Here is a 9,972-nt window from a genome sequence, read left to right as displayed (position 1 = left end):
ATATAACTCGCCATTTTTCCTGAATAAACGGAAGTAGACAGAAGAAGACGACTTGACCAGCACCTGGTAGTGTGTGTGCGTGTGTTTGTCCCATCTCTCACTCCCTCCCCCAAGGAACCTGTTCCACGGTCCCGCAGGCCGGGACAGTGGTTAAAGGTGCTGGATTCTCACATGGCTAATCATGGTTCAAGGCCCAGACCAGTGGCTTGCTTTCTTGCTTTCCCTGTCTCTCTCTCTCTCTGTGTCTTTGTCCAATCAAATTAAAAATCATAATAATAACAAATGGAATTAAATAAAATAATAAATTTTTAAAAAGACAGTATATAGGAAGCATCCTACAATCACTACAGCAGTCTCACAGCAAGATTAATGTTTGTAGATGTGAGCCCCCAGGTCCCTTAGACAGCATCTTAGCCTAAGAAAGGTCGTCAGAATTCTATCATTATCAACTAGATTTTCTTTAGTCTATAACCAATTTCTGAACACTTAATTCAAAAGATAAAAAGAAAAAAGTGGGGATTTACAATATGATAAATTAGACAGTGTAATATTATATCATAAAATAGTACATCAAATTTTATTGATAAAGGGAAAAATGTACCATTGCATTAATTAAACATTATAATAGCAATACATATAATTTTTTTTGGAGAGGTTTTTGCTATAGGATGCTTGCGCTCGCCATAAAGAGAGAGAGAGAGGACAGGGAGACAGAAAGCGAGAAGTCACCCCCCCCAGGGGGATGGCCACACCGCAATTCCTTCTCCTCCTTTCTCCTCTCGGGATCTTGGGCACATATGCACACGTGCCTGGCGTGAGTTTAAGCCACCGGGTCAGGGACTCGAACCGCAGTTGACTACATGGGAGTCCAGCAACATAGCCATTATGCTAACTGCTGGTCCCAGCAATACATATAATTAAATTAAAATTGCCAACATAACCTTTAACTGGACAGATATACAGTGTATTCATACTGAGAAAATTCATTTCACAAGCTATAATGATATACATTGGTTGAATGTATAATAAATAAATAAACTATGAAAAAATAAAAACAAAATAAATAAAACTAACAACATATATTCATCACTTTTTTAAAGAAAAAATGTTATTTCATTTCTATTAGGTTGTTGGAAAAGTCATGACATATTTTTTTGTTTTTCTATGCAAAAATGTGTCATAATTTTCCAGATGACTCAATAATAGAATTTTCTCACTGCCACATGAATATGCAACCTCAATGCCAAGATTTTATTCTTTAAAGAAACCAAGATTCTTTGTAGAATGCCTGATTCCATATTTGGAACAAGAAAATTTAAGGTGAGCTATGCCAAGGAGAAAAAAAAATATTTTTTTGTAAATGCTAAGGATATATTAAGAAGAATTGAATAGAATTTTCAACTTATAGAATATAAAACTAGAAACGTAGAGGGACACATTGGACATTAAAACTTGCTTTTGAGTTAGGTGTAGTTGGTCTTGGCAGAACAATGCCTCCCAGAAAACTAGTAGAAAAGCTGGATAAGTTCCAAAAATTATATCTTTGAAAACATTGAAAAGCAATCGAGGTATCAAAGACTAAGAATTGTACAAATAAGTGAAAAAAAATTTTTAAGTGAGCTAAGAGTTGAAAGCTATTATTTTCCCTGCTAGCATTTGTAGGTTCTAGTGTGGCTACAGACATGGGAACAGACCAGGCCAATGGCTCATGCTGGGCCAAAAGCTGAATCACCAGAACTTTTAGTGGTGCCTTGAGTTGCTAGACAGATAAAATGGGAGACCTGGAGGCATGCAATATATGGCCAATTTACTGTACAAGACATTTTCTGAATTCTGAAAGGGTGACTGAAATAGAAGATAGTTTCATGATGCTTAGAAACAAAAGACCCAGGCATGTGAAGGTAAGAAACCTGAGAATAAGAAGCTAGATAAACTAGCATAAAAAAGAATGGAAGTGGTGACATTAGGAGTTTGAGCTGCTTTTTTCTTGTGGGCACTTATTATTTTATTGCTAGTTAAAGCCTGTGGATTCAGAAATCGTTTCTGTTAAAAGAATGTTGCTGAGGAACAGGAAACCATGAAGCCTTTTGATTTTCCTGAGTTACAGTGGAATATTGGAGTCCTCAAACACATATCTATTCTTTACCTCAAGGCATTTGCCAAAGTTTGAAACTGTGTGGTGAAATATTAAAGAGCAGAGCTCGAGACCTCTGAAGGGCAAAATTCAACACTGTGCAGTCTGGTAGTGATGCTCAGATCTGTTGATGATCTCCACAAGAGAAACAATGCCCTACAAACAGGAAAAGACCAGAAGTTGATAGTCTTAGTAATACTGAACCCAGTCGTAACTCATAACTAGATCTAAAATGGAAACTTCCTTATGATAAGAAGTAAATTCAAAGGAAGATATCACAATGCTAAACCTGTTTATTATGCAGATTGTTACATCATATAAAAATATGGTAGGAAGCCATACAGATAAGAGACAGTTCCCAGTGGAGTAGTCTAGGACTTAAAATATTTTCTTTTAAGCATTTAATTAATATGAAATGTCATGTATTTGTAAAAAGGTGGACTAATGTGTTTTGAATTTCAGCCACTTTTTGTTTTGGCAGCCAGAACAATAACAAAAAGTATTGGGTTGTCAGAAAAGTCATAACAAATCTTTGCATAGAAAACCAGAAAAATATGTCATGACTTTTCCTTTTCTGATGACCCAATACATGGTGGAGGTAATTTTAAAAATTAATTTGGAGGATGATAGTGAGAAAATAATATAGGTGCCCATGTCTTACATAAAATTAAATGTAAACACAGAAACATATACATAGGTACAATTAGGATTGGTAAACTATGAAGTAAACATTTATTGATACCATAGAGGAGTAATAGGTTTGGCAGTAAAGGGGAAAATTTAGAAGTTTGAAAGTTTAAAAAAATGTAGGCATTTTAGATGCAGAGCTGTGTTGTTTGCTTCTGCTGAGAATGCTTAATTGGAATAGCACCACAAACAGAGAAGTATCATGTCAGAAAGTCATAAGTGGGAAATGTAAAGCATGTTTAGGAGAAAAATATGAGAGTGGGCGTTAGAAGTAGGAGCTTTTAATGTGCATACCTGCAATTAAGAAAAGAAATAAGGGGATCAGCAGTTAGCGTAATGGCTATGTCACTGGACTCCCATGTAGTCGACTGCGGTTCGCGTCCCGGACCTGGTGGCTTGAACTCACACCGGGCGCGTGTGCATGCGTGCCCAAGATCCTGAGAGGAGAATGGAGGAGAAGGGATTGCGGCGTGGCCATTCCCCACTGAGGGGGGTGATTTCTCACTTTCTGTCTCTGTCTGTCTGGTGAGCGCATGCGCCCTATAGCAAAAACAAACAAACAAACAAAAAAACCTCTTCAAAAAAAATAAAAGAAAAGAAATAAGAAAATAAAAAGGGTAGTCATGATTTTGGATTTGAGGGAGAGCAAAAAATAAAGCACATTTTCATCCACACTTAAACAGTTTTTTTATTTTATTTTATATTTTATGTTATACATTTACACTATATGTCACTTTGCTTGTAAGCTGAATTTACCCAACATGAATATACTTCACATCAGTCCAGTTGAGGATGCAAAACACATTATCATCAACGAATTATAACCCATTTCTGTGTCCCACAAGTGTTTTGACTCTCTATAAGAGGAGAGTTAGAATCTAGTTTATATGTAAGGCAATTGTTAAGTGTGGCAGCCATGGAGGGAGGTTATTTGGATAACTGTTTTGTCAGAAAATAGAATACTTATATATTCAAAGGTGAAGAATTGCACATAGAGTCTGCACATGGATTGACTGAAAACTGAAGCATCATTATAGTTCTCCTCCTATAAATGGGCTATATTGAGAATGGGGGACAAATTGGAGAATTCAGTTGACCAATGCCCAATGGTAGCCAATGTTCTGTGGGCCCAGTGGTTCTGGGACCAATTTGGTGAATATTTACCAGTTACTGAATATGTAATTTGGATTGACATATTGGCATCTTCACATGTGTATATGTATGTTTGTGCCAATATGTCAGTGTCAATTATGTAGTCAGTAATTTATTCAAGATACACACACACACATACACACACACACACACGAGGCCTATGTCATAGTACATACATGTACACACACACACAGTATTCTTCAGTTTACAGAAAAAGGATGAAGCATAAAAAATGTTACATAATTTTACTCAGCTAATAAGCAACAAAGCTGAGGTTTAAATCCAGGCAGTCAGGCATGAGTGACTGCGTAGTCAACTCTTACAACACTGCTTATTCTGAAAGTATAATAGTGTATCTGTTTTTGGGTTCACCAAATTATGGACTAAGCATTGAACTTAAACCAGAAACACCCATTTCATCTCACTTCTAACATGTATTATGTAGTAAAATAAATAAATAATATCACAAAGCAAGGCATTCTGCTTTATAAAATAGCAGTGATTTTTTTCATCATTCAACATCCTCTGATTCTGGCAAGTTTATTGTGCAGCTGATTTGAGTGCCAAAGGCCTCTTGAAGAAAATTGGCTTTTGCAAAATAGTAAGTTTTAAAGCAGTCATATTGCAAACCCCTCCAGCAGAAAGAAGTAAAAATGCTGTTACATTTCTTTTGTAATTTCTCTTTGGCTCTATTCTTCTGGAAAAGATGAAATTGAGCCAACTTGTTTTCGCTGCATTGGAGGTCACAGAAAAGAATCCTTTTCTTTTAGGAAATGGTCCACAGACAACAGTACCCAATGGCGTCCAATTAAATTGCTGGAAGGTTGAGCTGAGTTTGCGTGGCCACCCTTGGACTTGCCACATTGCACTCCTGATGAAGGGAGACAATTTTATGACTCTTCCAATATTATGTTCAAAAATGAAATAAGTAACCACTAGTTTGCATTATCCAGTTTGCTTCTCTACAGAAAAAAAAAATGCTATAACTGAAGTCACAGAGGAAGGAAAACCTTTCTCAAAGATTCCTACAGAACACAAGGAGTTAAGGACATGCCTTTGCCCCCTGATCTCCTCTTAAATTAGGAAAAATTTTCACTTTGTCTTTTTGTTATTTCATTTCTGCAATAGATACTGAACAGTGTAAACAAGTTTTCTCATTCATACTTGCATTACTTGCTTTTTTTTTTTTAATTGCCAGAGTGCAAGAGAGAGAGAGAGAGTGCCAATGGTGAGAGGTCATGCTGTAATCCCTTCACCTCCACCTTTCCATCTCATTAGGATTTTGGACATGGATGCACACAACTCTGTGCATTTCCCAAGCTGACAGGGCTGGAACCAATTTTAATTGGATATGTAGGATTTGTCTCTCTTAATGACCTTGCAATGGGACCACCCCTGCATTTCACTTTTATCACCAGTAGTCTCCAACTGGTAAAGGAAGAAAGATGACGTTTTTCAAAGTCATTCAGTGTGGCTATTGTAAAAATGGGTTTATTCATTTATTTACCAAATATTAAGACAGAATCATATGTCTAGCATTCCATTTAGCATTCAAGATTAAAAAATAAAAGGTTACAAATAGCACAAGCATTCAAGCCAGTAGAAAAGATGGAACTTAAATATATTAATATAATGTGTAAAAAAATGCATTAAAACACTAGTAAAAGGTGATCTAATAAGATTGTACACAGATCAGAGGAACACAGAGGAGGGAATGGTTATCTTTATATTCTTCCTATCATCTTCATATTTTTACAACTATATTGGTAAAAGCACAAACAAGTAAAACAGAATGTTTTAAGTTTAAAATTAGTTTACCAGTAGCTTCAAAAATTGTGTACAGGCTAGCTTGTGGTATGAAAGTTAAGGAGGCTGGATCCCACATGACTGGCTTCATGCAGTTTGAGTCCCAGACCCGGTGACTTGAACACATGTGAGTGCATGCCTAAAATCCCAAGAGGAGAGTGGAGGACAGGGGACTATGGCATGGCCATTCCCCTGAAGGGTTATTTCTCATTTACTATTTCTATTTCACTCTCTGGTGAGTGAAGTATCATTATATCAAAACTGAAAAAAAATAACAAATTGTGTACAAATTAATTTGTAATACTATTGGCTAAATTTGAATATGAGTTGGTTATTATTTTTTATTATTCTTTTAACCACTATCACAAGGTTCAGGTTTTCTTGTTTACATTTTTAATTGTGCAGTGATTATATTTTGACATCAATTATATATATATATGTGTGTGTGTATATATACAATATTTTTAATTTTAAAGTTTTACCCTTATCATCACAATTTTCAGTGGCCTCTAAGGATTACTATTTCATGATTTCATTGTATCCTGAATAAGAGACTTAGAAGATTCTGGGCTGTTCTATAAACTACTAGATGACCAAATGTTAAATAGCATCTTCTGTAGATGCAGTCTCTGGTCTTGAAGACTAAGAGACCATCTCATCTATAAGGGATTCTTCTTTATCATTTGTATTTGAGGGGATCTAATTTTCAAACTAGAGTAGGAGAAAAATCATATTCCTTTACTTTGTGGACACTGCTTCTCCCCCTCCCTCCCCAAGGTTTTTTGCCAGAGGGTGCGAGTGCCCACTGGAGGGAGACAGAGAGGTGGGATGGCCATGACACAATCTCTTCTCTAATTTCCTTCTGGGATTCTGGACATACATGCACACTCACCCAACATGATTTCAAATCGCGAAGTCTGGGACTCAAACTGAGAGTCCAATGCCTTAACCACCATGCCACCTACTGGTTCCAAGGAAACTTTTTTATTTAATCCAAATTCCTATTTCTGACTCATTCTCTTTCAGAAAATCCTGACTGGACTTCTCCATTAGGACAGATGGCCCCCTATCTCTGTAGGTTCTGCATCTGTGGATTCAATCAACTGCAGATTTAAAATTTTTGAGAAAACAAACAAAAAAGAACTGGTTGCATCTCTACTGAATAGGTACACAAGTTTTCTTTCTTATTAGTATTTCCTAAACAACTCTTTACATATCATTAGCATTGTATTAGGTATTACTCATATTATAGAGGCTATCTGAAGTATACTGGGGATTTGTATAGGTTATATGTGAAAACTGTTCTACGCCATTATATAAGAGCAGCTGAGGATTTTGATATCTTCAGGGATCCTGGAACCACTTTCCCAGTGTTAGGCCAAGTTAGCTTAATCACCGCCATGTTAGGGAATGCTGTGGCAAGTTAGCTTAATTGCTACCCTGTTAAGTCTTCAAGGACGGAGCCCACTTTGTTAGGGCCTCAAGGACGGAAACCAGGAGTCTGGGAACTCTCAGATAGGTGGAAAACGGGAGGCAAGGTCATCCAGACCCTTAACTGAGAGCCCTTATCTAGACCTGAGCAGGTGGTGACAGCTGAACACTCGCTTCTCATACCCCCTCCCTTGTATGTATTACATTCTATGGAAAGTCCTGAACTATAAAAGATCCCTCTATCTTAGGCTCTGGGTCCTTGTTAAGGCCTGCTGCGACGGGGGGCAGAAACTCGGACCCCAGCTAGCTGGAAAAAGAATAAAAGCCTCTTTTTTTTTTTGAGAGGTCTTTGCTATAGGGCGCGTGCGCTCGCCAGACAGAGAGAGAGATATAGAGATAGAAAGTGAGAAATCACCCCCCAGGGGGGATGGTCACGCTGCAATCCCTTCTCCTCCCATTCTCCTCTCGGGATCTTGTGCACGCAAGCACACGCGAACCATGGGACGCGAACCGCGGACGCCAACCGCGGTTGACTACATGGGAGTCCAGCGACATAGCCATTACGCTAACTGCTGGTTCCCTTTTGCAGTTGCATTGTTGTTGTCTTTTCTGTGTCTCCATCAGTTAGATCGATCTCTGGACCCTTACACCAGGGACCCTTAGGGCCAAATGTACTCCCAGTTTTCTGGCTTTCTAGAAGCATCCTGTTTTTTTTCTCCTCCTTTTTGTGTCACACTATCCTGAATTAAGTCCTTCATTGTACTTCCTTTCAAGTTAATTTTGTGTTTCTCCTTGTCAGTTCTATAGTTCTCCCACAATCGAAAATAAATAAACTTTTTCTTTACTTCTCTATTATATATAGATATAGACTACCACCTTGAACTTAATAGTTTTCCTGCAATATGTATCGAATGATGGATTAACACAAGAATAGGAATATGGCACAGAACCAGTTAAATTCCTTTACCTAGTTTCCTAAGAATAACTGACAGGAAAATTTTCTTTTCTCTAAGGCCCTGAAATTATGAAAATGTGTCAGAGTCCTCATTTTCTATGTCTCTATGACAAAGGCTAAATGAATGAAGGTGCCCCACAGTAAGAAGCAGAGATAGATTAGGAAAAGATGGGGGAGTCTTTGTCAGGATAACCCCCTCAGTGTAGGCCCATGCAGAGCCATGGTTCCTTTGGAATTTCTTCCAACTCTGAGTTACCCTGATACCCTTCTAATAAGGACATTTTAATATAGCCTACAATTGGAATCATAATGTCCATGTGAAGCAATCTTGACTAATCAGGATAGAATAGGAAAGCAATCTGATTTACAAAATGCCTGTGGATGGAAGCACAATTACCCTAGTAACATGCATGAGTGTCCCCACTTGAGAAGCACCTCAGAGAGATAAGGTGTGATCACCTGAGTCATAATACCTCTGTGGGAAACTGAATTTATTCATAGCCCCATTTTCCGGATCAAAGTAGAGATGTTCAGGCAGTAATGATTAACGTCACGATGTTGATATTTAACACTTATAGAGTGCTTGTAATATGCCCAGACCCATACCAAGCACATTCCATCAATCATGTGTTTAATCCTCATGAAAACCAGGAAGTATATTCTGTCATCATCTCCATTCAAGGAAGCTGAGGCATACAAGGGTTAGGTCCTTTCTTAAGACACGAAGCTGGTAGTTAGATGACACAAAATGCATGGAAAGCCAGGACTTAGATTTTTCTATTTGTCTATAATTAATTTTTTACCTGGTATAATTACTATAAATAGGCATCGATGTGTATGTATAGGTGTTTTGGGGTAACTTTTGTGAAAGAACCCTTTTCTTTAACCTAATTGATCTATTTGACATAAATGACTTAATGTCTCTTGTAAATTAGTTCTACATCTATATCATTATTCTTATTTTTTTTCTGATATGTAGACCCAAATACCGGACCAGTATGTGATTCAGTTAAATAACAGTGTAAATTTATGAAGAGGGCAGGGTGAGATAGTGGGAATAGTAGCTACTGGATAACCAAAATGGGGTTAGTTTATGAAGACCTTAAATACCAAGCTAAGGACCCCAGATTTTATCTCTAAGTGAAGGGGTCGGGGGATACTGTTTTTGTGTGTGTGTGTGTGTGTGTGTGTGTGTGTGTGTGTGTGTGCACTTGTTCATATCTTTCAAGACATGGTTCTAGAATAAATGCTGCTCACTCTCCCTTGGACCATTTACCTTGCTTTCTACTTTAATGTCTTACATTTAATTTCCCTATCTTCCAGTTTTAAACTACTACTTTGATTGCGTGCTCTCAAAAAGCAACAGTTTCTCTTTATGGCCTACTGACTTAAGTTTAGATATTAAGACCTAGAATTAGCTAACTTTGATATAAAATTTGAGGTTTCACTTTTGCCAGAACAGCCTCTTCCTTCCACTGAGACCTCAGTCGGTCTGCACCCTGATGTGACCTGCCATTTTAAATCTTGGTACTTCTTATATCTGCAGTGGTCTTTATCTACCTTCTTCCCTGGGAAAAATATCCCAACCTTCTAGTGACATAATGCTATGCTCTGTGAGGCTGATGCACATGACAAGGTTCTGGATTTATGGCCAAAGACCTCCTTGACTACGTCAGGCACATGTGATCCAGGGCTGATTGAAACAGGGTGGATCATGATGTGAAGACCCTGTTTGTCATGGCTGTCTGTCTGTCTCTCTTGCTCATGGAAAACATAAATTTATATATATATATATTATATATATATA

The sequence above is a fragment of the Tupaia chinensis genome, unplaced genomic scaffold (assembly GCF_000334495.1).
Source record: "Tupaia chinensis unplaced genomic scaffold, TupChi_1.0 Scaffold140301_1, whole genome shotgun sequence".
Classification (NCBI taxonomy): domain Eukaryota; kingdom Metazoa; phylum Chordata; class Mammalia; order Scandentia; family Tupaiidae; genus Tupaia; species Tupaia belangeri.
The sequence above is the reverse complement of the archived record's forward strand: the minus strand, read 5'-3'. Positions refer to the sequence as shown.